This window comes from Schistocerca cancellata, chromosome 2, assembly GCF_023864275.1.
Source record: "Schistocerca cancellata isolate TAMUIC-IGC-003103 chromosome 2, iqSchCanc2.1, whole genome shotgun sequence".
NCBI classification, from domain to species: Eukaryota; Metazoa; Arthropoda; class Insecta; order Orthoptera; family Acrididae; genus Schistocerca; species Schistocerca cancellata.
This window is the reverse complement of record NC_064627.1, coordinates 10,935,602-10,963,304: the sequence shown is the minus strand read 5'-3', so window position 1 is coordinate 10,963,304 and position 27,703 is coordinate 10,935,602. Positions and strand designations below refer to the sequence as shown.

General features: G+C 44.0%; 1 protein-coding gene across 4 annotated transcripts in view; it reads right to left on the bottom strand.

Moving 5' to 3' along the window:
* Nucleotides 1-27,703, bottom strand: part of LOC126161303 (diphthine methyltransferase) — a 161,482-nt gene that overhangs the window by 111,816 nt on the left and 21,963 nt on the right. The gene's annotated exons all lie outside the window — the stretch shown is intronic.

The following is a 27,703-nucleotide window of genomic DNA, read 5'->3' as shown; positions in this document are numbered from 1 at the left end:
GGATAGGTTAAAGTTCGATATAGTGGGAATTAGTGAAGTTTGGTGGCAAGAGGAACAAGACTTTTGGTCAGGTGAATACAGGGTTATAAATACAAAATCAAATAGGGGTAATGCAGGAGTAGGTTTAATAATGAAAAAAATAGGCGTGCAGATAAGCTACTACAAACAGCATAGTGAACACACTATTTTGGCCAAGATAGACACAAAGCCCACACCTACTACAGTAGTTTATATGCCAACTAGCTCTGCAGATGATGAAGAAATTGATGAAATGTATGATGAGATAAAAGAAATTATTCAGATAGTGAAGGGAGATGAAAATTTAATAGTCATGGGAGACTGGAATTCGAGAGTAGGAAAAGGGAGAGAAGGAAACATAGCTGGTGAATATGGACTGGGGATAAGAAATGAAAGAGGAAGCCCCCTGGTAGAATTTTGCGCAGAGCATAACTTAATCATAGCTAACACTTGGTTCAAGAATCATAAAAGAAGGTTGTATACATGGAAGAATCCTGGAGATACTAGAAGGTATCAGATAGATTATATAATGGTAAGACAGAGATTTAGGAACCAGGTTTTAAATTGTAAGACATTTCCAGGGGCAGATGTGGACTCTGACCATAATCTATTGGTTATGAACTGTAGATTAAAACTGATGAAACTGCTCAAAGGTGGGAATTTAAAGAGATGGGACATGGATAAACTGACTAACCAGAGGTTGTAGAGAGTTTCAAGGAGAGCATAAGGGAACAATTGGCAGGAATGGGGTAAAGAAATACAGTAGAAGAAGAATGGGTAGCTCTGAGGGATGAAGTAGTGAAGACAGCAGAGGATCAAGTAGGTAAACAGACGAGGGCAAGTAGAAATCCTTGGGTAACAGAAGAAATATTGAATTTAATTGATGAAAGGAGAAAATATAAAAATGCAGTAAAGGAAGCAAGCAAAAAGCAATACAAAAGTCTCAAAAATGAGATCAACAGGAAGTGCAAAGTGGCTAAGCAGGGAAGGCTAGAGGACAAATGTAAGGATGTGGAGGCTTATCTCACTAGGGGTAAGATAGATACTGCGTACAGGAAAATTAAAGATACCTTTAGAGAAAAGAGAACCACTTGTATGAATATCAAGAGCCCAGATGGAAACCCAGTTCTAAGCAAAGAAGGGATAGCAAAAAGGTGGAAGGAGTATATAGAGGGTCTATACAACGGCGGTGTACTTGAGCACAATGTTATGGAATGGAAGAGGATATAAATGAAGATGAAATGGGAGATATGAAGAGTTTGACAGAGTGCTGAAAGACCTGAGTGAAAACAAGGCCCCAGAAGTAGACAACATTCCATTAGAACTACTGACGGCCTTGGAAGAGCCAGTCCTGACAAAAACTCTACCATCTGGTGAGCAAGATGTATGAGACAGGCGAAGTACCCTCAGACTTCAAGAAGAATATAATAATTCCAATCCCAAAGAAAGCAGGTGTTGACAGGTGTGAAAATTACCAAACAAATAGGTTAATAAATCACAGCTGCAAAATACTAATGCGAATTCTTTTCAGACGAATGGAAAAACTGATAAAAGCCAACCTCGGGGAAGATCAGTTTGGATTCCGTAGAAATATTGGAACACGTGAAGCAATACTGATCTTACGACTTATCTTAGAAGAAAGATAAGAAAGGCAAACCTATGTTTCTAGCATTTATAGACTTACAGAAAGCTTTTGACAATGCTGACTGGAATACTCTCTTTCTAATTCTGAAGGTGTCAGGGGTAAAATATAGGGAGTGAAAGGCTATTTACAATGTGTACAGAAACCAGATGGCAGTTTTAAGAGCCGAGGGGCATGAAAGGGAAGCAGTGAGACACAGTTGTAGCCTCTCCCCAATGTTAAGAAAAATTTGGAGTAAGTATTAAAATCCATGGAGAAGAAACAAAAACTTTGAGGTTTGCGGATGACATTGTAATTCTGTCAGAAACAGCAAAGGATTTGGAAGAGCAGCTGAACGGAATGGACAGTGTCCTGAAAGGAGGATATAAGATGAACATCAACAAAAGCAAAACGAGGATAATGGAATGTAGTCGAATTAAGTCAGGTGATGCTGAGGGAATTAGATTAGAAAATGAGACACTTAAAGTACTAAAGGAGTTTTGCTATTTGGGGAGCAAAATAACTGATGATGCTCGAAGTAGAGAGGATATAAAATGTAGACCCGCAATGGCAAGGAAAGTGTTTCTGAAGAAGAGAAATTTGTTAACATCGAGTATAGATTTAAGTGTCAGGAAGTCGTTTCTGGAAGTTTTTGTATGGAGTGTAGCCATGTATGGAAACGAAACATGGACGATAGATAGTTTAGACTAAAAATCAAATAGAAGCTTTCAAAATGTGGTGCTAAAGAAGAATGCTGAAGATTAGATGGGTAGATCACATAACTAATGAGGAGGTATTGAACAGAATTGGGGAGAAGAGGAGTTTGTGGCCCAACTTGACAAGAAGAAGAGACCAGTTGGTAGGACATGTTCTGAGGCATCAAGTGATCACAAATTTAGCATTGGAGGATGTAGGTTGCAGTAAGTACTGGGAGATGACGAAGTTCGCAGAGGATAGAGTAGCATGGAGAGATGCAGCAAACCAGTCTCAGGACTGAAGACCACAACAACAACAACAACAAACACTTCACAATTATTTACAGACTATGTATGTATGAATGTATGTTGATGTTGATAGAAAATTTGCTTCAGTCCCTACCCAGCAGACCACCACCTTCAGTTTCGTGGTGGCTTACAGTATGTCATCCTCCCCAACAAGGAAGATCACCTGTTGCTCCTTGACAGTGCCTACTCCCTTGTGACATTGCTCATGTAACAAGTGCTCACTTGTCTGCTTCATCTTGATGTATGGATAGTCAAACCAAACTCTCAATACATAACTGAATCCTGCATGCCAATTAAATTACCAAACAGGTCTTTGTACATCTACATCTACATCCATACTCCTCAAGCCACCTGACAGTGTGTGGCAGAGGGTACCTTGAGTACCTCTATCAGTTCTCCCTTCTATTCCAGTCTCATATTGTTCGTGTAAAGAATGGTTGTCGGTATGATTCTGTGTGGGCTCTAATCTCTCTGATTTTATCCTCATGGCCTCTTTGCAAGATATACATAGGAGGGAGCAATACACTGCCTGACTCCTCGGTGAAGGTATATCCTCGAAACTTCAACAAAAGCCAATACCAAGCTACGGAGCATCTCTCTTGGAGACTCTTCAACTGGAGTTTATCTATCATTTCCGTAACGCTTTTGCGATTACTAAATGATTCCGTAACAAAGCACGCTGCTCTCTATTGGATCTCCTCTATCTCTTCTATCAACCCTATCTGGTATGGATCCCACACCGGTGAGCAGTATTCAAGCAGTGGGCGGACAAGTGTACCGTAACCTACTTCCTTTGTTTTCAGATTGCATTTCCTTAGGATTCTTCCAATGAATCTCAGTCTGGCATCTGCTTTACCGACGATCAACTTTATATGATCATTCCATTTTAAATCACTCCTAATGCGTACTCCCAGATAATTTATGGAATTAACTGCTTCCAGTTGCTGGCCTGCTATATTGTAGCTAAATGATAAGGGATCTTTCTTTCTATGTATTTGCAGCACATTACACTTGTCTACATTGAGATTTAATTGCCATTCCCTGCACCATGCGTCAATTCGCTGCAGATTTTCCTGCATTCGAGTACAATTTTCTATTGTTACAACCTCTCGATATACTACAGCATCATACGCAAAAAGCCTCAGTGAACTTCCAATGTTATCCACAAGGTCATTTATGCATATTGTGAATAGCAACAGTCCTACGACACTCCCCTGCTGCACTCCTGAAATCACTCTTACTTCGGAAGACTTCTCTCCATTGAGAATGACATGCTGCATTCTGTTATCTATGGCCCTTGTGTCTTGTGGACAAATAGCATGAGCTGGGTTTCACATGATCATCTTTTTCGAAACCCATGCTGGTTCCTACAGAGTAGATTTCTAGTCTCCAGAAAAGTCATTATACTCGAACATAATATGTGTTCGAAAATTCTACAACTGATCTATGTTAGAGATATAGGTTATAGTTCTGCACATAAGTTCGATGTCCCTTCTTGAAAACGGGGATTGCCTGGGCCTTTTTCCAATCTTTTGGAACGCTACACTCTTCTAGAGACCTACGGTACACCGCTGCAAGAAGGGGGCCAAGTTCCTTTGCAGTCTCTGTGTAAAATCAAACTGATATCCCATCTGGTCCAGCGACCTTTCCTCTTTTGAGCAATTTTAATTGTTTTTCTATCCCTCTGTCATCTATTTTGATATCTACCATTTTGTCATCTGTGCCACAATCTAGAGAAGTGTTGCGGCCACATGTAGTAAGCGTTGCTTCATGCAGTGGACAATGGCAAAACACAGGCAGCTGGCGATCGTGGCATTGCGAAGTATGCGCGGCACAGATAGCCTTGCTGACAGTTGCAGTCTACCAACCGGCTGACGCAGGGACACACGCAGAGCGAGCGCTGGGCAAAGCCTGGAGAGTGCTGAGTAAGGGAAGTGAGGCCAGCATACTAAGTTACGCTGCAATATACTGCGGGAGTAATAACAAGAAGCTGCCACCAATGGTAAAAAACATCCTCCTGCCGGATATAAATAGTTGAGCGCAGGCAGCAACGGACAGAAGCCATTAGGAAGCAGTTCGGATCTGAGGACAGACGTGGTCTGTGCCCAAATGTTCAATCTACATAGGTGATGATTCCGGAAGTCTGTTCCAGCTCGCAGGAGTCATCCGTTCACCACCCGATGTCTACTTCAGCTCTGGGGGTCGACCCGAGTCCGGTCGGCACCACGGCTGACTAACTACAGTGAGAACTTCCAGCAGGACCGGCCGCAGCGCGGTCTTGGTCACAGGCGCCGCCGGGGACTGACGCCCGGACTTCACGGCAACCCGGCCCCACGGCGCGTGGTCCGTCCATGACGGGAGTTCGCGGACATCGAACTGGCGGCTTCGCAGCTGCTGGTGCAGCAGGTGGTGGCAGCTGACCTCACGGCAACGCGGCTCAGTGGGGGTGCCATATTGGGCTGCCGAGTGGCGATGAGTTCATCTCAACCACAGGGCATCCTGACTTCAGTGGAGCACTGGTGGCCTATTGCGATCAGCGGCACATGTCGCACGCATTGTCGGAGAATCTACACAACAGCAGGATCCGCAGGGCTGGGCGGCGACGACGAGAGAGAAATTGTAATGAACGTTCAATAAATGATTGTAAAACTCCACGCCATCTCAGTTTTTGGTGCAGCCACTGTGTCTGCTGCTAACAAGTATTGCAGAAGTCGTAACAAGTGGCCATCTGACATAACAGAAGGAACTACAGTGCAGTCTTCCTCTGTGAAACAGCTTTGGAAAAAGACATTTAGTGTTTTGGCCATTAGTCTGTCATCCTCTGTTTCTGTACCATTTTGGTCACAGAGTGTCTGAACATTTTGTTTTGATCCACCTAACACTTTCACATGAGACCAAAATTTCTTAGGATTTTCTGCCAAGTCAGTACATAGAACTTTATTTTCGAATTCGTTGAATGCCTCTCACATATCCCTCCTCACTCTACATTTCGCTTCATGTAATTTTTTTTGTCTGCAAGGCTTTGGCTATGTTTATGTTTGCTGTGATGTTCCCTTTGCTTCCGCAGCAGTTTTCTAACTCGGTTGTTGTACCACAGTGGCTCTTTTCCATCTCTTACAATCTTGCTTGGCACATACTCGTCTACTATCTGTACTTGAGATAAAACTTCTGCGTTGAGCCGTCAAGTACGCTGAAATCTGCTTTTTGTCACTTTTGCTAAACAGAAAAATCTTCCTACCTTTTTTAATATTTCTATTTATGGCTGATGTCACCGATGCTGTAACCACTTTATGATTGCTGATTCCCTGTTCTGCATTAACTGTTTCAAATTGTTCGGGTCTGTTTGTCAGTAGAAGGCCTAATATGTTATCGCCACAAGTTGGTTCTCTGTTTAACTGCTCAAGGTAGTTTTCAGATAATGCACTTAAAAAAATTTCACTGGATTCTTTGTCCCTGTTACAAATGTTTGAGTCTGCCAGTCTATATCAGGTAAATTAAAATCTCCACCCAAAACTATACCATGGTTGGGAAATCTACTTGAAATATTTTCCAAATTTTCCTTCAGGTGTTCTGCCACAACTACTGTTGAGCCAGAGGACCTATAGAGACATCCAATTACCATGTTTGAGCCTGCTTTAACCATGACCTTCACCCAAATTATTTCACATTTCGGATCTCCGTCAGTTTCCTTCGATACTATTGCACTTTTTATCACTATAAACACACCTCCCCCTTCACTGTCCAGCCTGTCTCCGTGGTATACATTCCAATCCGAGTTCAGACCCTGTTACTGTTTACATCTGGTTTCTGCCAACTTTCCATCCTCAGGACTATGTGGGCATTTTGACCTTTTATTAATGAGTGCAGTTCTGGGACTTTTCTATAGATGCTCCCATTTTCCCGTAAACTTACACTTAACTTATGGTGGCATCAGGAATTATGTTCCACTTGTTCATCATGTTGGCTGTTACTGACACACAGTCTGTTTTAAATATAAAAACAATTTTTAAATATTTTTTTTCAATTTGAAAACACTTGAGCATCGTCTTGCAATTGGGTTGAGACTTGTGCTTTCTCTTGACTTGGAGAATGTCTGACAATCCAAAACACGTTTTTTGTGATGATCCTTTGCCTGAGTATTTCCTTGTAGTCAGCTTGTTCAAGGAGTTCATTGCAATCACTCACTCACTGTTCCTCTTCCTCTCCAGTCTTCAATATGAGGAACTTACTTTCCCACAGTTTGATGCAAATTTATTATTTTTGTTAAAATATCATGATAGAATCCAGTTGAGTTTTCACTTTGTTCTACATGTTCTCTGACAGTTGGCACTCACACGGACGTCTATTTTCGAAATGTGAGGGTCACCTTTAACGTCTAGAATCTTCCTGCTAGAGAGTAATCTTCAGCTGATTGAGAATCACTTTCGAATAAGGAGAACTATATTAACATTTGGATTTAATACTAAAGCATAATATCTTAAGTTCTTCCCCGCTTTTACACAGAATTCCATGTTGTATTTTTGGTCATATAAATCAGCCATTATGAAAATAATTTGGAACACTTTGCAACCTGTAACTTAAATAACACTAACTTGGAAACAAAATGAGATAACAATAATGTAAAACACTGTATTTACTTCAAATGCTGTGACATATTTACTGCTGCCAACAGCACTTCACTACGACACATTGTCACAAAAATGTTTGGGTATTTTTTATAAACCTTGTACAGTCTGTACAGCCTCTCTCTACTTTAAGATGGGCACTACCATCAAAAAGACATAGCACTAGTGCCAATATTTTTATAGCATATTTGGAATGGTGCTCTAACAAGAGCAGACATATTTCTAATTGTTGTTCTTTTTCTACGGGTGAACAGACCACCCCATATCTTCTATATATATCTTTTCACTGCCACCGCTGATAAAGAGCTGTCTTTGTTATTAAATTGGTTATAAAACTCAGAGACAGACAATTTGCTAGCTGAGTATGGTATTGTGTAGAAATTGATAACCACATGCAAGATTAAAAGAAAATGAGCTCAATTCAACTTTCTTTTTATATTTTATTTCTTATTTTATGCATCTAGATCACTAGGACTAAATTGAGGAGCAAATCTCCATTGCCATGAAATGTGTCAGTACATGAACTTACAACAGAAAAGTAATAATAGATAAAACTAAATGTTTAAGAATCCTAAAAAGATGTCAAGCTATAACTTTACGTAAACACAATAAAAAAAGGAATGCCTCTACAGAGTAGAAGGATTGACACACGAGGATACTCTTCAGTTTAGATTTGAAAGCGTGTGGATTACTGCTAAGCTTTTTTAATTCTTGTGGTAGTTTATTGAAAATGGATGCAGCAGAATACTGCATGCCTTTCTGCACAATAAGCAAGGAAGTACGATCCAAGCACAGATTGGATTTCCGCCTAGTATTAACTGAATGAAAGCTTCTAATTATTGGGAATAAGTTTATACAGTTAACAAGAAATGACAGTAAAGAATATGCATATTGAGAGGCTGTGGCATCGATACATCATATCGACCATGATTAACACCATCTTTGGACTCTTATTGCTCTGCCGAGCCTCCGTGTTAGTTTTTAGTTCTGTTCTGTATCTCAGTCTGTGTACACGTTTATGACTAACTCTGAGATATATCTCTATGTGGAATTTAATGGTGATAGTTATTGCGTTTGACCAATAATTGTATCCCATTCCTATATTGGTGACCCCAAAGTTTCTACGTCTTCCGTGACTTCCGCACCGGGTGTTGTAAATCGACAGGTTATGCGCATGACGCCACGGCTACCTCACCCGATGCTTTGTTCGAAAATTTGGAGGCCCAACTATGACAACCGAGCCACTCCAATCCTTCACCAATGGCCGGCTTTCCGCTAATCGACAGTGATTCGTGATCTCCAACCAAGTTAACCTCAAACTTTGTTGTCCTACAACGGTCGAGTGCTACAATGTTAACTCAGACAACGGACTCAGGTTTCGTGTCGCCGGACTGTGCTCGCCAATATGTGAAATGTGAAGTGGATAATTTTCAGAACTGTGTAACTACCGATCAATCATGTAATGATCAACATGATCTACATTCGCGCACATACTTCGACTCTCAACGGGCCACAACGTAGGTTACAGTCACCATCATGTGCAACACCACCATTTGTGCAAAATGCACATGATATCAACCACTATCAACCTATTCCGGTTTTGCCTCACTCACAAACTGATGATGGATATTTTCATGCACCAAATTGCCCTTGCTCACCCGCCAGACCTGTTGCTCAGTTTTTCGACCACGTAGGCTGGAGCACATCTTACAGTGCTTTTCCTTCCAGGAACGTTTTACCACAACAATGCAATCATTAGCAAGTTTCACCGGTAATTTACAGTCCGACCACGTGGGGTGTGTTCCCAATGTGCACAGAAAACTCACACTGTTGTCGCACGAAGTACCAAACCCCCCCACACGCACGGGGGGCCTCAATTCTGACCGCTCAGCAGCCACTCACCTCTCCCACAGCTCCGCCTGTGTCTGCCGCACTGTCCTTCCACGTCACTTCCGAGGTGGCCAATTTCAAATATGTACCCCTAACCTCCGGTCCAGTTTACGGGACCACCACACGTGTTGCACAACCGCTTGTTCCCACAGTACCGACTGTGCCAGGCACGTCGTGTTTTCATGACACATCGAGGACAATGCAACTTGCCGTTGCTTTGGATGTGGTTGCCAATAACACATCTACACCTATGATGCCGGACTGCAGTATGGCCCCTCCTACCACGGACCAGAAGGCCTCCTCCCCCCCCCCCCCCCCCCCCCCCCCCTCTTGGCCGTCTGCCGAAGCTGCCCCCTTTATACGACGACAACCCTGTGTCACGGTTTGCGCCTGTGGAGCATCTGTTCGAGTTACATCATGTGTCCGACGACAACTCTAAATTCTTATGTCTCATCACACACCTCCATGATCACTTGGACTTAATTTGTGATCTATTCCTCTCGCCACCACCTCCACCGAAGTACGAGTTTGCAAAGAAAACAATACTGGTTCGACTCTCCTGCTCACCACAAGAATTCTTTAAGATCTTGTACGAGGAGCACCTGGGGGACCAAACTCCATCACAACTCTGGCGCCACCTTGTGAGGGAACATACAATGCCGGACATTACTCTGTGGGTGGTATGGTCTGCCACGTTACCTACTGAACTACAGATTCACCTGCTAACCGCACTCCTTCGAGTCAATCGGCTCTCGTCTTTGCATCACAGACCAGCTGTATGCACTGCTACGACAACACCAACCAGCACACCACTCACCACTGGTTGGCACAACTGCTCCCATTTACCGGTCGTCTGCGGGCAGAGGCAGAGCTCGCTCCACCTACGCACCGTCTACATCACCTGGCAGTATGCACTCGCTCTCTCCTCCGTCCGAGCACTCGAGAATCACCCGAGCACCGTACGTGCCAGTATACATCCAGTAACAAATCAATGAGGACAAGCCTCCTCCACTGCCGCAGTCACCGCCATGACCACATCTGGCTCATTTGTATTGTCGGTACCACAAGATTTTCGGTGTGATGCCAAGAAGTGTCGATTACCTTGCCAGCAGCCAAACGCCGACCGCAGGATCTAGAAGACGCCGAGTCCTCACAGGCGTCCTCACACATTGCACTCCGTGCAGTCATCCGCCTGGCCGAGCAGTCGTTTATACGTAACTGACATTTCATCACTGTTCGTCTTCCTAGTCGACACAGGAGCTGACGTGTCTACCATACGCACACTGTTGGCTCTTCCTGCCTTTTCACCGACGAAGTCACTTCTACGAGCTGTCAACGGATCGACGTTACAAACCTTGGGCTCTGTCAAAGTTATGGTGTACCTACCTCCTCCTCTGTGTTTTCCGTGGACTTTCTACATTGCCGACACTGGTATGGATTTTTTGTCCCATTACAAACTCTCCCTGAACGTGGTTCAGGGCTCAGTGCTGTATCATCCCACTAACACTCAGATACTGTGCTCCCGCACTCATGTTCCACGTTCTGTTTCTCTTGTGATATGTGAGGTAGTACGCGAGTGCTCCGCCCTCACGGGCGACACTGTAACCTGCATGACTAACCTACTCTCAGAATACGACTCGGCGGCACAACTCCACCGGGAAAACGACGAGCTGAGATAATGAATAGCACACACTTACAATGAGCTCGTCGGAGCTCGCTGCTGAAACTGCAGTCCACAGTGCTGCCACCTAATTGTGTTTCTCCAGCAGACACCAGCTTGGATACTGAGCAGGATATTCCAAAAACATTGTGTGTGACGATTCGCATCCGGTAGACACCGTACCCGTGACACGCTCACCACGTTCAGTGCCACGTGTTTCAAACAGTGCTGCTAATTACAGTGGTGCATGCGATACAACCACGCCCACCACGCAGGCAGCCGCCCCACGTGTTGATAAACATTCCCCCTCTCTTGCGAGCCAGCCATGGGACTCGGCAGCCATCAGTGTTCCCCGCATGATGCCAACGGCTCTCTCGTCTGCGCTGGTTACCCGAGGGAAGGCTGACAATAGACAGTCGCTGTGCATCCTGACCCGCTCCGCGCTGTGTGCGCTACCAACCTCTCCAAACAAGTGCACGCCATTCTCATGTAATAGGCATGTGACTTTCGTGCTGCCTTTTCCCACTCGCGGTAACGGTTATGCCTTGTCGTGCCCCACTCATTCGAAAACTTCATGTCAGGACGTTGCTCAGTCTCATGTGCAGTTCTCAGTTCCTTCCGTCACTGACGGAACGACACATAAGATAGTTACCAGCCCTCCTATTAGGCACAAGGTTAGACGCCTCAACCCCATTAAGTTGCACAGAGCGCGGCAGCAAATTAACGAACTTTTGGAGGCAGGTATCCCGCAACCATCGGACAGCAACTGGTCTTCACCGATTCACCTCATCACCAAGCACGACGGTTCTTTCCAAAATGGCGGCGACTACAGACACTTAAACGCTCGTACCGTCATGGACAATTACCCAGTGCTGAACATAAATGATTTCACTCATATGTTATAGGGCGCCACAATCTTCAGTGCTACTGACTGTAAACATGACTATCACCAGATTCCCGCAGCAACAGAAGACACTCCAAAGACAGATATTATAACACCACTCGGTTTGTTCCAATACAACTTCATGCCTTTTGGCCTGAAAAATGCGGTACAAACATGGCAACATTTCATTGACTCAATCTTACGACAGTTCGAGTTTTGCTGTGCATATCTGGACGACATACTCATTTTCAGCAACTCAGCTGAGGAACACGAAAATCATTTATCCAAGGTCCTCCAGACCTCGAACTCCAACGATGTCGAGGTCAACAAGGGCAAATTCCAATTGCGTCAGTCTTCTGTCACATTTTTGGGTTACACCATCTCCACAGACGGAATACAGCCTCCCAAATCCCACGTGCAGGCCATCACGTCACTGCCGCCCCCAAGCTACTTAAAAAAAACTCCGACATTTCTTGGGTACAATAAATTACTACCGTCAGCATCTGCCTTCTGCCGCCACCATGCAGGCCTCGCTGCCAGACTCGCTGTCAGGCAAGCAGACTTCAGGTCTTAAACCAGTTCGCTGGACCGAACCTATGCTGGAGGCCTTCAAGGCTCTAAAAGGTTCCTTAGCTCACGCCGTGACACTCGCCCAGCCCGACCCGTCGGCCGAGTTGTTCACCACTCCGGACGGCAGCGACATTGCAGTGGTGGCAGTACTACAGCAACGCAAAGGCAACATGGTTTCTCCCCTTCATTTCTTCTCTAAAAAACTGTCTTCAGCTCAGAAGAAATATACTGCTTTTGATAGGGAACTTCAGGCAGTCTATGAAGCTGTCAAACACTTTCAGCCCTACGTCGAGGGCCATTCTTTCTTCATCCTTACTGATCACAAACCACTAGTGGACGCTTTCTGCAACCCTCCCGAGTACCTGCCCCCTCGGCGTTTCCACCACTTTGATTTAGTTTCTCAATTCACAACAGACGCCCGCTACATCAAAGGCACAGAAAACATCCCCGCTGATTTCTTCTCCCAGGTAAATACTGTCTCACGCATCATCGACTTATCCAACCTGGCCCCTCTCCAGGCCTCTGTCGAGGAATCTCAAGCTCTCCTTGCAGATCCTCAAACATTTCTTGTGTTTACCAAAGCCTAGTTCCACTGCATTTTGGACGAGGTGTGGTGTGATTATTCTATCGGCTCCCTGTGGCCGTTGCTCCCTCCCACATTGCGCCAGCAAGCCTTCCACGCCTAGCGTAACCTCACTCACCCTGGTGTCTGCACCACCACATGGTTCGTATCCGAGTGTTTCTTTTGGAAAAATAGTAAAAGGGACTGTCAGACCTGGGCATGCAGCTGTGTCTCCTGTCAACACAACAAAATCGGCCACTACATCTCCCCTCCACTAGGCAAGTTCGACATTCCGCAAGGAAGATTTCGTCGTGTACATATCGACCTTATCAGTCCAACTACCACCATCGGAGGGCCACAGATATATTCTCTCCACACTTGACTGCATGTCTCGCTGGGTAGAAGCTTTTCCTTTACCCAACATCACCACTGAAACTGTGGCCGAGGGTTATGTCTCCTCACGGACTGCCATGTTCGGTTGCCCGACCACCATCAACACTGACCAAGGTCGGCCGTTTGAGTCCGACCTGTTCACCATATTATGTAACATCTGCAGCATTAAAAAAAATTCATACGACAGCCTACCACCCGCAAAGCAACGGGTTAGTTGAATGGTGGCACTGCACCCTCAAAACTGCCCTCAGGTGCCACGACTGCCTCTGGTCGGAGGCGCTTCCACGGTTGTTACTCAGTCTCCGTTCGACCTTTAAACCAGACTTACAGGGAACCATCTCTGAATTCATTTTTGGGGGAACACAGTCCTATCAGGGGAACTTATTCTGCCTCGTGCACCTGAGGATTTTCCCCCCTCCCCAGATTTAATTAGTCGCATGCGCACTCACTTCAAACATGCACGGCTACACCCACCTATCAGCCATTCCCCCCCAGACACTTACGTGCAAACCGCACTCGACACTTGCTCCCAAGTTATGCTCAGGGATGATTCCATTAGATAATCCCTGGAATCACCCTACCTTGGCCCCTTTAAAGTACTCCCGTGGGGTGAGACAATGTTAGACATTATGGTTAAAGATCGTCCTCAAACTGTTTCATTGCACAGGCTCAAACCGGGTTTCATATGCTCTGACGCCCCTCTGGCATCTCAATCAGACCCTCCTGAAGACTTTTCCATCGCAGAGCCTGAAAATACTTTGTCTCATCCCATGGCACTGTTTTCTCTAACCAATGATTTGTTGTCACCATTCACAGGCTTTCTAGGCACGTCGCCATCCACCCATTGTGCAGGTTTCGCCGCCACTTCACCGACTGCAGAGACTCGCTCTCCCACGTTTAACCTGTGCTGCAATGTGCCACCACACCGCACGGACAAATTGTCGATCATCACCTTCAATGACCGTGTGCACGTGCTCTTAACAGACACCGTGGCCCCGACCAACAACAGGCAGTTAAATGTCAGTGTAGTGCATAGCCTGTCCCTCTCCCACGAGTGTGGCCCATCAGAAATTCGCGCGTTCATCTCCTCGGACGGCTCGATCTGCATTCGGGGCAGGCATGCCTGCACCACACCACAGGCCATTCCACACGCCTGCTCTCAGGCCGGCCGACGCACTGTCCGACCCTGCCGGTCGATTGACTACGAGGTGGACCTGCCGCCTACCACTCCGCCTTGACCGAGATGGAAATCCCGGTCGTGTGCCTGCCACTTCACACAACTACTACCGACATCGACGCCCACATGACCTCCACTCTAGCCTCATAGGTGGTACTCCGTACTGCGGGGAGGGGGGCTGTGGGCATCGAGAGGTCATATTGACCACGATTAACACCATAACTCTTATTGCTCTGCCAAGCCTCCATGTTAGTTTTTAGTTCTGTTCTGTATCTCAAGCTGTGTACACGTTTATGGCTAATTACAAAATATGTCTCTATGTGGAATTTTAATGGGGATAGTTATTGCATTCAACCGATTATCATATCCTGTTCCCATAAGGCCAATGTCAACGTATCCAGAATAATGAACAGAAGTCGAAAAGAAGTTGCAAATTTACATCAGTTATTGCCTGAACAGCCTGTTTCTGAGCAGAAAATACCCTTTGAGAATGGGAAGAGTTACTCCAAAATATAAACATCATAAGTAAATAAAAATATGCAAAGTAGATTACTTTTCATGTCGAACTATCACTTGCTTCAGACAATGTTCTAATAGTAAAAATGGCAGCATAAAGTCTATGAACAAGATCCTGAACATGAGCTTTCCATGACAGTTTACTATGTATCTGGGCACCGAGAAATTTGAACTGTCCTGTCTCACTAATAAAATGCCCTTTCTGTGTAATGAGAATGTCAGTTTTTTTTTTTTTTAATTGTGTGTTATAAACTCTAAAAACTGAGTCTTAATGTGACTTAGTGTTAGTTTATTTTCTACAAGCCATGAACTCATGCCTTGAACTGCACTATTTGAAACAGTGCCAACATTGCACCTAACATACTTTACTGCCGAGCAAGTATCGTCAGCAAACAGAAACCTGTAACACTAGCAGGGATATCATTTATATAAATAAGGAACAGGAGAGGTCCCAGCACTGATCTGTGGGGTACTCCTCCCCTCCCCCCATTTAACTGGGCCCCACGTCACAGCCATCCCCCGTACCACAGAGAACGACATTTTTCTGTTTGTTCTTAAAGTAAGAGGTGAACCAACTGCGAGGTCCTCCCCGTGTTGCTCAATGGTCCACTTCTGGAGCAATATTTTGTGATCAATACAATCAAATGCATTTGTTAAATTAAATAAAAGATGCCTAGTGTTCGAAACCTTTTGTTTAATCCATCTAGTACCTCACAGAGAAAAGAGCGTACAGCTCCACGCACAATCACTACCTGATCCTCTTTCGTAAAGTTCGTACATAACTCCCCTAAGTTAACAGTCACCTAAGTCAAACCTGCACTAGACTTCACATCCTGATCAGTATCAAAATCATACCAAACTCCTGAAAAATTTCTTATGTACGCAGTAGTAAACGTGCGAAATTTGCACTTCCTTTTTGGTGCAGAGCTCCTGACAATGTGTACAAGACCAGATGTGTGTTAACCAGAGTGATCACAGAAAGTCACCCAAGCTGTAGGGAGAGGTTTAATCTCCCTGAGCTTGTTTCCACAGAGAGACAACTAATGTTTGTACCACACGTAAATAATCTTTTGCTCCCTGTACTTTGCCCCCTCTGATTCAAAATCTGAGAGAGCGTAGTCTAGTCAACATTGTCAAAAACTTCCTCTAAAGCTACAAATGCTATAAATAGTATGACTTTATTCACAGATATTATTTTCTCAGCAACTTTAGTATATATTTCAGAATAAAATTCAGTTGTCAGTTGTACGATTGAAGTGTTCCCTTAACATCCATTAAGCTGTTTTTCCATTCCTTGCAGTAATTGTACCTCTACAAACCAGTCTTTGTGCTGACAAAATATTCTTACTCTGCAATGCCCTCTAGAAACATCTGACTGCTGTGTTGCTCCAAGTGGTCATTCAATAGACTGCCGTAGCCAGTACACAAACAACTTTGACATTTTTATCAGTGGCAGAGTATCTGTATTATGGAATTTACTTGCCAACATCACATAGGACATAAAAAGTGACTGCAAACAAAATATTTGAAGCCATTGTGGCGGTCCAAGTGTGAGTATGAGAACTAACTGACTGGAAGGCAACTAAACTTCATTGCACAAAGAAATGTTTTCTAAAAAAAGATGCCCAACAAATGAAGAAGGGATCCATGAATGATTTGGGGCTGTAAATGACAAGAACACACAAGATACATTAATGTTATGTTTAACTGAAAAGAAAATATCATCTAGAATATCTAATGCAGCCAGACCTAGTTGGAGTCATAGCTCCACCTACAATTACCAAATGCAACAATAATAAGATTCTAAACTGCAAATCCATGTTCCAAAGAATGTTGCAAGTTATCAAGAGTCATTTCAAAACAGTTTTAAAGGTGTTAAATGCTGGTGCTCTTACAGTGGGAGACAAAAGAAGAAAACACAGTAACAGATGGCAGAAAATAGCAACAGAAATAAGGGAAATGGCCGGATCTAACTGCGGTCAATTTCCTTCCAAACCAACACATTATTGTTGGGGCCAAATCTGAAAAGAAGCATTTTGAAAACACTGACCTTAGTGTTGCAAAATTCTTCACATCATTTCAATAACATTTTCCCCGTAAAACAAATACAGAACTCTAGATGAAGTGTTACACTTATCATAAGTTCTTTAAGGAGAATAGTCCATATTTATTCCAAAAACCGAGAACTAATACCTGTGATTTCTGTCAGGAATGTGCAGTTACGTTGAGTATTTATGCAAATTATTCTCACAGAGATGTGTATGAAGAACACAAACTAAAGATTGTGAAGTACAGTACCCTCAAAGACAAGTATTCGAGATTGGCCAAAGTTGACAACACATATACCTCATTGCTCAGTTTGATTACACACAGAACCTGCGTGTGCCTAAAATGAGCATTACTGTGCAATTTTATGAGATGCTACTGTGGTTGTATTTATTTAATGTTAATTGTCGCAATGACCAGTCAAGTACATTTTATTGATTTCTCAAAGATTGATTAAAAAAAAGGTTCAAATTCTGTTTGTTACTAATTGCATGACTTCATAAGCATGAAATTCCAGAAGTCAAACAATATTAAGACCATTATACTTCTAGCGGATTTGGGTGGGCGTTCAAAATAAAAATATGTAACTTCAGCCTATATGGAAAAATGCTACGAGATATTGAAAACATTGAGAATGTGTGCCAATATACTTTGATGCTTCAGAGCTGCAGAAACAATCAATCACCCTTTGAGGTGGTGGAGGACTGGGCATCAGCTTTATCACCATACCATGTCACAAAAACCAAAGAAAAGACACTATTGGTGGAACACAAAAATACACTCCTGGAAATTGAAATAAGAACGCCGTGAATTCATTGTCCCAGGAAGGGGAAACTTTATTGACACATTCCTGGGGTCAGATACATCACATGATCACACTGACAGAACCACAGGCACATAGACACAGGCAACAGAGCATGCACAATGTCGGCACTAGTACAGTGTATATCCACCTTTCGCAGCAATGCAGGCTGCTATTCTCCCATGGAGACGATCGTAGAGATGCTGGATGTACTCCTGTGGAACGGCTTGCCATGCCATTTCCACCTGGCGCCTCAGTTGGACCAGCGTTTGTGCTGGACGTGCAGACCGCGTGAGACGACGCTTCATCCAGTCCCAAACATGCTCAATGGGGGACAGATCCGGAGATCTTACTGGCCAGGGTAGTTGACTTACACCTTCTAGAGCACATTGGGTGGCACGGGATACATGCGGACGTGCATTGTCCTGTTGGAACAGCAAGTTCCCTTGCCGGTCTAGGAATGGTAGAACGATGGGTTCGATGACGGTTTGGATGTACCATGCACTATTCAGTGTCCCCTCGACGATCACCAGTGGTGTACGGCCAGTGTAGGAGATCGCTCCCCACACCATGATGCCGGGTGTTGGCCCTGTGTGCCTCGGTCGTATGCAGTCCTGATTGTGGCGCTCACCTGCACGGCGCCAAACACGCATACGACCATCATTGGCACCAAGGCAGAAGCGACTCTCATCGCTGAAGACAACACGTCTCCATTCGTCCCTCCATTCACGCCTGTCGCGACACCACTGGAGGCGGGCTGCACGATGTTGGGGCGGGAGCGGAAGACGGCTAACGGTGTGCGGGACCGTAGCCCAGATTCATGGAGACGGTTGCGAATGGTCCTCGCCGATACCCCAGGAGCAACAGTGTCCCTAATTTGCTGGGAAGTGGCAGTGTGGTCCCCTACGGCACTGCGTAGGATCCTACGGTCTTGGCGTGCATCCGTGCGTCGCTGCGGTCCGGTCCCAGGTCGACGGGCACGTGCACCTTCCGCCGACCACTGGCGACAACATCGATGTACTGTGGAGACCTCACGCCCCACGTGTTGAGCAATTCGGCGGTACGTCCACCCGGCCTCCCGCATGCCCACTATACGCCCTCGCTCAAAGTCCGTCAACTGCACATACGGTTCACGTCCACGCTGTCGCGGCGTGCTACCAGTGTTAAAGACTGCGATGGAGCTCCGTATGCCACGGCAAACTGGCTGACACTGACGGCGGCGGTGCACAAATGCTGCGCAGCTAGCACCATTCAACGGCCAACACCGCGGTTCCTGGTGTGTCCGCTGTGCCGTGCGTGTGATCATTGCTTGTACAGCCCTCTCGCAGTGTCCGGAGCAAGTATGGTGGGTCTGACACACCGGTGTCAATGTGTTCTTTTTTCCATTTCCAGGAGTGTATGTTACTTTTTATTACAGTGGAAATACGTTTTCAGTCTCACCAGATATATTTAGTCTCAGCAGACATATTTAGTCCTCACCAAATAAAGAAACAAGAATGTACATTGCCAGTAAGGAAGACGACATGAAGATAGTGAAGACATCTCATCCTGGGACTATGGATGTAATGTTGAAGGATACATTCACACTACTCAAGTTCCTTGAAGACAACAAAGCAGAAATGCTAGAGGCGATTGTCAACAGTTATGCACCTGTGACACACAATGACTGCTCAGGATGTGAAAGAGAAACATGATCGGTAATAACCATGCAAAAACTGTTGCAGATAATTGCTGTGGAAGGCAGTGTATGTCTAAAAAATGGTTCAGATGGCTCTGAGCTCTATGGGACTTAACAGCCGTGGTCATCAGTCCCCTAGAACTTAGAACTACTTAAACCTCACTAACCTAAGGACATCACACACATCCATGCCCGTGGCAGCATTCGAACCTGCGACCGTAGCAGTCGCACGGTTCCGGACTGCGTGCCTAGAACCGCGAAACCACCACGGCCGGCAGTGTATGTCTCTAATTGAATAAATTTTTTGCTTTCACTTTATGGTTGATTATTTTAGTACTAGATTTTTAAAAGAGATGTTCACGGGTATGTATAATGCCTTCAGGAACACCTTTACAATGTCCTGTTACTTAGAAAACTAGTTATGTTTTTCGAATTCCAATGATACTTGTACGGCATTCATGGCTGGGAGTCCCCACCTGGTGATCTTCGCCTGTCGCGCTGCAAGTCTTTTTGATTGACAACCACATTGGGCGACTCGTGTCGACAATGATAGGGATAACACAACTCTCTGTCCGTGATTGGAGAAAATCTCCGACTTGGCTGGGAATCGAACCCAGGCCTACTGCGTGGCAATTGGACATGCTGACCACTCAGCTAATGAGGCGGGTGTTTGTTGAATAAAATTTTTGTTGCTTTACTTTACAGTCTGAGGATGCTACTTTTTAGCTTTAATGACTGTTTAATAGCCAAATATGGAAAACGTTGTTTTCTTTTTTATGTTACACACTGATATATGGAGAAAACACCTTAAGTGTGGAAATGTATGTGTTTAAATCAGTAAGTAAGTCATAGACATTAAAATATCATATCATTTATTCTGAAACATCAATACGTCATTTCCATTTGGCTGAAATTTTGTCCACATATGGGGTTTTGCAAGGAATGGAAAACCTTATGTCAAATGTTTCATGCTCTGTATCTTTATTTCAATACATTGCAGGTCAGTCGTGGTCCCAGAGAATGCCTCAATTAATTTTATTTTGCTTTATTTGTTTCAACAATTTATTCTGTCAACTTCAGAAACAAACAAAACTTATTATAAATTTATTATAAATCATTAGCCTACCCCCATGAACCATAGACCTGGCCTTTGGTGGGGAGGCTTGCGTGCCTCAGCGATACAGATGGCCGTACCATAGGTGCAACCACAACGGAGGGGTATCTGTTGAGAGGCCAGACAAACGTGTGGTTCCTGAAGAAGGGCAGCAGCCTTTTCAGTAGTTGCAGGGGCAACAGTCTGGATGACTGACTGATCTCGCCTTGCAACATTAACCAAAACGGCACTGCTGTGCTGGTACTGCGAACGGTTAAAAGCAAGGGGAAACTACAGCCGTAATTTTTCCCGAGGGCATGCAGCTTTACTGTATGGTTAAATGATGATGGCGTCCTCTTGCGTAAAATATTCCGGAGGTAAAATAGTCCCCCAATCAGATCTCCGGGCGGGGACTACTCAAAGAGGATGTCGTTAACAGGAGAAAGAAAACTGGCGTTCTACGGATCGGAGTGTGGAATGTCAGATCCCTTAATCGGGCAGGTAGGTTAGAAAATTTAAATAGGGAAATGGATAGGTTGAAGTTGGATATAGTGGGAATTAGTGAAGTTCGGTGGCAGGAGGAACAAGACTTTTGGTCAGGTGAAAACAGGGTTATAAATACAAAATCAAATAGGGGTAACGCAGGAGTAGGTTTAATAATGAATAAAAAAATAGGAGTGCGGGTAAGCTACTACCAACAGCATAGTGAACGCATTATTGTGGCCAAGAGAGACACGAAGCCCATGCCTACTACAGTAGTACAAGTTTATATGCCAACTAGCTCTGCAGATGATGAAGAAATTGATTAAATGTATGATGAGATAAAAGAAATTATTCAGGTAGTGAAGGGAGACAAAGATTTAATAGTCGTGGGTGACTGGAATTCGAGAGTAGGAAAAGGGAGAGAAGGAAACATAGTGGGTGAATATGGATTGGGGGAGAGAAATGAAAGAGGAAGCCGTCTGGTAGAATTTTACATAGAGCATAACTTAATCATAGCTAACACTTGGTTCAAGAATCCTGGAGATACTAGAAGGTATCAGATAGGTTATATAATGGTAAGACAGAGATTTAAGAACCAGGTTTTAAATTGTAAGACTTTCCAGGGGCAGATGTGGACTCTGACCACAATCTATTGGTTATGAACTGAAGAATAAAACTCAAGAAACTGCAAAAAGGTGGGAATTTAAGGAGATGGTGACCTGGATAAACTGACTAAACCAGAGGTTGTACAGTGTTTCAGGGAGAGCATAAGCGAACAATTGACATGGATGGGGTAAAGAAATACAGTAGAAGAAGAATAGGTAGCTCTGAGGGATGAAGTAGTGAAGGCAGCAGAGGATCAAGTAGGTAAAAAGACGAGGGCTAGTAGAAATCCTTGGGTAACAGAAGAAATATTGAATTTAATTGATGAAAGGAGAAAATATAAAAATGCAGTAAAGGAAGCAAGCAAAAGGGAATACAAATGTCACAAAAATGAGATCGACAGGAAGTGCAAAATGGCTAAGCAGGGATGGCTAGAGGACAAATGTAAGGATGTAGAGGCTTATCTCACTAGGGGTAAGATAGATACTGCCTACAGGAAAATTAAAGAGACATTTGGAGATAAGAGAACCACTTGTATGAACATCAAGAGCTCAGATGGAAACCCAGTTCTAAGCAAAGAAGAGAAAGCAGAAAGGTGGAAGGAGTATTTAGAGGGTCTATACAAGAGCGATATACTTGAGGATAATATTATGGAAATGGAAGAGGATGTAGATGAAGATGAAATGGGAGATCCGATACTGCGTGAAGAGTTTGACAGAGCACTGAAAGACCTGAGTCGAAACAAGTCCCTGGGAGTAGACAACATTCCATTGGAACTTCTGACGGCCTTGGGTGAGCCAGTCCTGACAAAACTCTTACCATCTGGCGAGCAAGTTGTATGAGACAGGCGAAATACCCTCAGACTTCAAGAAGAATATAATAATTCCAATCCCAAAGAAGGCAGGTGTTGACAGATGTGAAAATTACCGAACTATTAGTTTAATAAGTCACAGCTGCAAAATACTAATGCGAATTCTTTACAGACGAATGGAAAATCTGGTAGAAGCCCACCTCGGGGAAGATCAGTTTGGATTCCGCAGAAATGTTGGAACACGTGAGGCAATACTGACCCTATGGCTTATCTTAGAAAATAGATTAAGGAGAGGCAAACCTACATTTCTAGCATTTGTAGACTTAGAGAAAGCTTTTGACAATGTTGACTGCAATACTCTCTTTCAAATTCTGAAGGTGGCAGGGGTAAAATACAGGGAGCGAAAGGCTATTTACAATTTGTACAGAAACCAGATGGCAGTTATACGAGTCGATGGGCATGAAAGGGAAGCAGCGGTTGGGAAGGGAGTGAGACAAGGTTGCAGCCTGTCCCCGATGTTATTCAATGTGTATATTGAGCAAGCAGTAAATGAAACAAAAGAAAAATTTGGAGTAGGTACTAAAGTCCATGGAGAAGAAATAAAAACGTTGAGGTTCGCTGATGACATTGTAATTCTGTCAGAGACAGCAAAGGACTTGGAAAAGCAGTTGAACGGAATGGACAGTGTCTTGAAAGGAGGATATAAGATGAACATCAACAAAAGCAAAAAGAGGATAATGGAATATAGTCGAATTAAGACGGGTGATGCTGAGGGAAGTAGATTAGAAAATGAGACACTTAAAGTACTAAAGGAGTTTTGCTATTTGGGGAGCAAAATAACTGATGATGGTAGAAGTAGAGCGGGTATAAAATGTAGACTGGCAATGGCAAGGAAAGCGTTTCTGAAGAAGAGAAATTTGTTAACATCGAGTATAGATTTAAGTGTCAGGAAGTCGTTTCTGAAAGTATTTGTATGGAGTGTAGCCATGTATGGAAGTGAAACATGGACAATAAATAGTTTGGACAAGAAGAGAATAGAAGCTTTCTAAATGTGGTGCTACAGAAGAATGCTGAAGATTAGATGGGTAGATCACATAACTAATGAGGAGGTATTGAATAGGATTGGGGAGAAGAGGAGTTTGTGGCACAACTTGACAAGAAGAAGGGACCGGTTGGTAGGACATGTTCTGAGGCATCAAGGGATCAAAAATTTAGCATTGGAGGGCAGCACGGAGGGTAAAAATTGTAGAGGGAGACCAAGAGATGAATACACTAAGCAGATTCAGAAGGATGTAGGTTGCAGTAGGTACTGGGAGATGAAGAAACTTGCACAGGATAGAGTAGCATGGAGAGCTGCATCAAACCAGTCTCAGGACTGAAGACAACAACAACAAACAACATAAATCATTAGATATTGGCTATGCATTTCTGTGAAATCAGAAGTGTACCATAAAACTAACTTACTATCAGTCTTCACAGAAGCACGCCTTACATGTCCAAAAATGTAAATAAGGTATGTGATAATTACAAACACAGGTTGATAATTTACAGTAAATGAATCACATATGTCTGACTTTTCAGATAAAATTAACAGGGAGGATATTTAAGATCCTCTTCAATGAGCTGTTGTTCAACAAAGACAGTGAAAATTCATATAAGTCCACTTTTATGGAACACCTCAGAATTGAGACTCACACTCTTCCTCCTCCATCCTTGCTTTACATGAAAATTTTGCTTGCAGTTGACAAGGACTACAAAATAAACCTATTAGAAGAATAGACCTTGCTGTTGGTGGGGAGGCTTGCGTGCCTCAGCGATACACATAGCCGTACCGTAGGTGAAACCACAACGGAGGGGTATCTGTTGAGAGGCCAGAGAAACGTGTGGTTCCTGAAGAGGGGCAGCAGCCTTTTCAGTAGTTGCAGGGGCAATAGTCTGGATGATTGACTGATCTGGCCTTGCTGTGCTGGTACTGCGAACGGCTGAAAGCAAGGGGAAACTACAGCCGTAATTTTTCCCTAGGGCATGCAGCTTTACTGCATGGTTAAATGATGATGGCGTCCTCTTGGGTAAAATATTCCGGAGGTAAAATAGTCCCCCCACTCAGATCTCTGGGCGGGGACTACTCAAGAGGACGTCGTTATCAGGAGAAAGAAAACTGGCGTTCTACGGATCGGAGTGTGGCATGCCAGATCCCTTAATCGGGCAGGTAGGTTAGAAAATTTAAAAAGGGAAATAGATAGGTTAAAGTCAGACGGTCGTCTCACTAAACTTTGTTTCATGTTCACCTTCCTGAAACATATGTTCTGCTACAGCCGATTTATCAATATGTCCAAGGTGGCACTTCCTTTTATGTTCACCCAGATGGGTGTTGATGCTTCTTTTTGTTGTGCCTATAAAGATCTTTCCACAACTGCACGGAATTTTATAGACACCTGGTACAGATAGAGGATGTCGTTTATCTTCTGCGGATCTTAAACATTCTTTTATTTTTGTGGTAGGTCTGAAAACAGTTTCCACATCATACTTGCTTAAAATTTTTTCAATGCAATCAGTGACCCTCCCGATAAATGGTAAGAACACTTTCCCCTTGGGTTGGTGTCGATCCTCATCTGGCCTGGTTGTCAGTCTAGGACGTAGTGCACGATCTATCTCTCTGTTGGAATACTCATTCTTTTTGAAGGTCGCGGTAAGGTGTTAAATCACATCATCTAAGCGAGCTGGTTCACATATTTTGTGTGCCCTGTCTATTAATGTTTTAATCACCCCTCTTTTATGTCTTGGGTGGTGGTTAGAATCTTTCTGCAGATAACGATCAGTGCAGCCATTGTTGCCATTTGGGTGAATGCAGGGTGATGTGCATCACGTCGCCTTGTTTCTGAAATGATGGTGGTACTAGTGGATACGTTGCTTAGGCACATTGCTATCTTCCTTGATCTTCTTGTATGCGGTTACATTGCCTCCAAGCAATGTCGATATCTATCACCGCAAGTCGTCAGTGTGATTTTGTAGCTCGACCAGTTGTTGAGTAACATCCATTCGTTGGCATTGTTGAATCCGTGCAGCTTCATGAATGTCTGTACTGGTACATTTGAATGTCACAGATAACGTATGCCCTGCATCTAATGAAGCGTAGACCTTGTCGGCTAGTGAGAGCAACAGTGAAATATCTCACGTGTCAGAAAGCACCACAGCCAGGACTCAGGCTCAGACGTCAGTGCATTGGCAGTTAGAAGTTGTGATGTGAAGCTTCCTCCATCTCAATCAAAGATCACAGCAGCAAACCAGACTTCAGTAATGACTTGTGGAAAATGCCAGATAGATGTAGAACTTGGTATTCAAGGTAATTCACCATGGTTTTTCGTGTTTGCCGATGTGTCAGATGCAATATTGGGAGTGGATTTCTTGTTTCACTATACAGTTGAAGTAGATATTGGCTCGTTGAGTATCCGCAAGGGTAAGTGGTGCATTAAAGCCACCCTAGGACAAGGTCCTCTGCCTACATACGATGACAGACAGGGAGTGACACCACACATTGTAAAGTGCGAATCCGTGCCGTGTGCGCAGACAGGTAAGCGCAACATTGTCCATCACATCAGGACTACACCCAGTCAACCAGTATCTCAGCTCCCATGCCAGTTAGCTCCTGATCATTTCGCTGCAGTGAAGGCTGAATTCGAAGAACAATTGCACTCGGGAGTACTCTGTAGGTCCAACAGCCCTTGGTCATCACCACTTCATCTAGTGGAGAAGAAAGACTGGTTCTGGAGACTACCGGGCATTCAATACCAGTACTATTCCTGATAGCTATCCAATACCACATATTAGGGATTTTACGTATGTGTTGGCAGGCAGGACCATTTTCTTGTCACTGATTGTCAGAAAGCATATCACTGTATACTGGTAGCACCTTCTGATATGTTGAAGCCAGCTGTCCCAACACCATTTGGGTTATTCAAATACCTCTGTATGCCGTTTGGTTTGAAAAATGTTGTACAAACTTGGTAATGGTTTGTCTACGAAGTACTAAGAGGTTTACCGTAATGCTTCACTTACCTTGATGATGTCCTGGTCTTTACGGTGTCCAAGAAATTGCACAACCTGTATCTAAAGACCAAAACATTCTACATCTACATCCATACTCCGCAAGCCACCTGACAGTGTGTGGCGGAGGGTACCTTGAGTACCTCTATCGGTTCTCCCTTCTATTCCAGTCTCGTATTGTTCGTGTAAATAATGGTTGTCGGTATGACTCTGTGTGGGCTCTAATCTCTCTGATTTTATCCTCATGGTCTCTTTGCAAGATATACGTAGGAGGGAGCAATACTCTGCCTGACTCCTCGGTGAAGGTATGTCCTCGAAACTTCAACAAAAGCCAATACCGAGCTACGGAGCATGTCTCTTGGAGACTCTTCCACTGGAGTTTATCTATCATTTCCGTAACGCTTTCGCGATTACTAAATGATTCTGTAATGAAGCGCGCTGCTCTCTATTGGATCTCCTCTATCCCTTCTATCAACCCTATCTGGTATGGATCCCACACCAGTGAGCAGTATTCAAGCAGTGGGCAAACAAGCGTACTGTAACCTACTTCCTTTGTTTTCAGATTGCATTTCCTTAGGATTCTTCCAATGAATCTCAGTCTAGCATCTGCTTAACCGACGATCAACTTTATATGATCATTCCATTTTAAATCACTCCTAATGTGTACTCCCAGATAATTTATGGAATTAACTGCTTCCAGCTATATTGTAGCTAAATGATAAGGGATCTTTCTTTCTATGTATTCGCAGCGCATTACACTTGTCTACATTGAGATTTAATTGCCATTCCCTGCACCATGCGTCAATTCGCTGCAGATCCTCCTGCATTTCAGTACAATTTTCCATTGTTACAACCTCTTGATATACCACAGCATCATCCACAAAAAGCCTCACTGAACTCCCGATATTATCCACAAGGTCATTTATATATATTGTGAATAGCAATGGTTCTACGACACTCAACTGTGGCACACCTGAAATCCCTCTTACTTTGGAAGAATTTAACATTTAGTATGACATGCTGCATTCTGTTATCTAGGAACTCCTCAATCCAATCACACAACTCGTCTGATAGCCCATAGGCTCTTACTTTGTTCATTAAACGACTGTGGGGAACTGTATCGAATGCCTTGCGGAAGACAAGAAACACAGCATCTACCTGGGAACCCGTGTCTATGGCCCTCTGAGTCTCGTGGACGAACAGCGCGAGCTGGGTTTCACACAA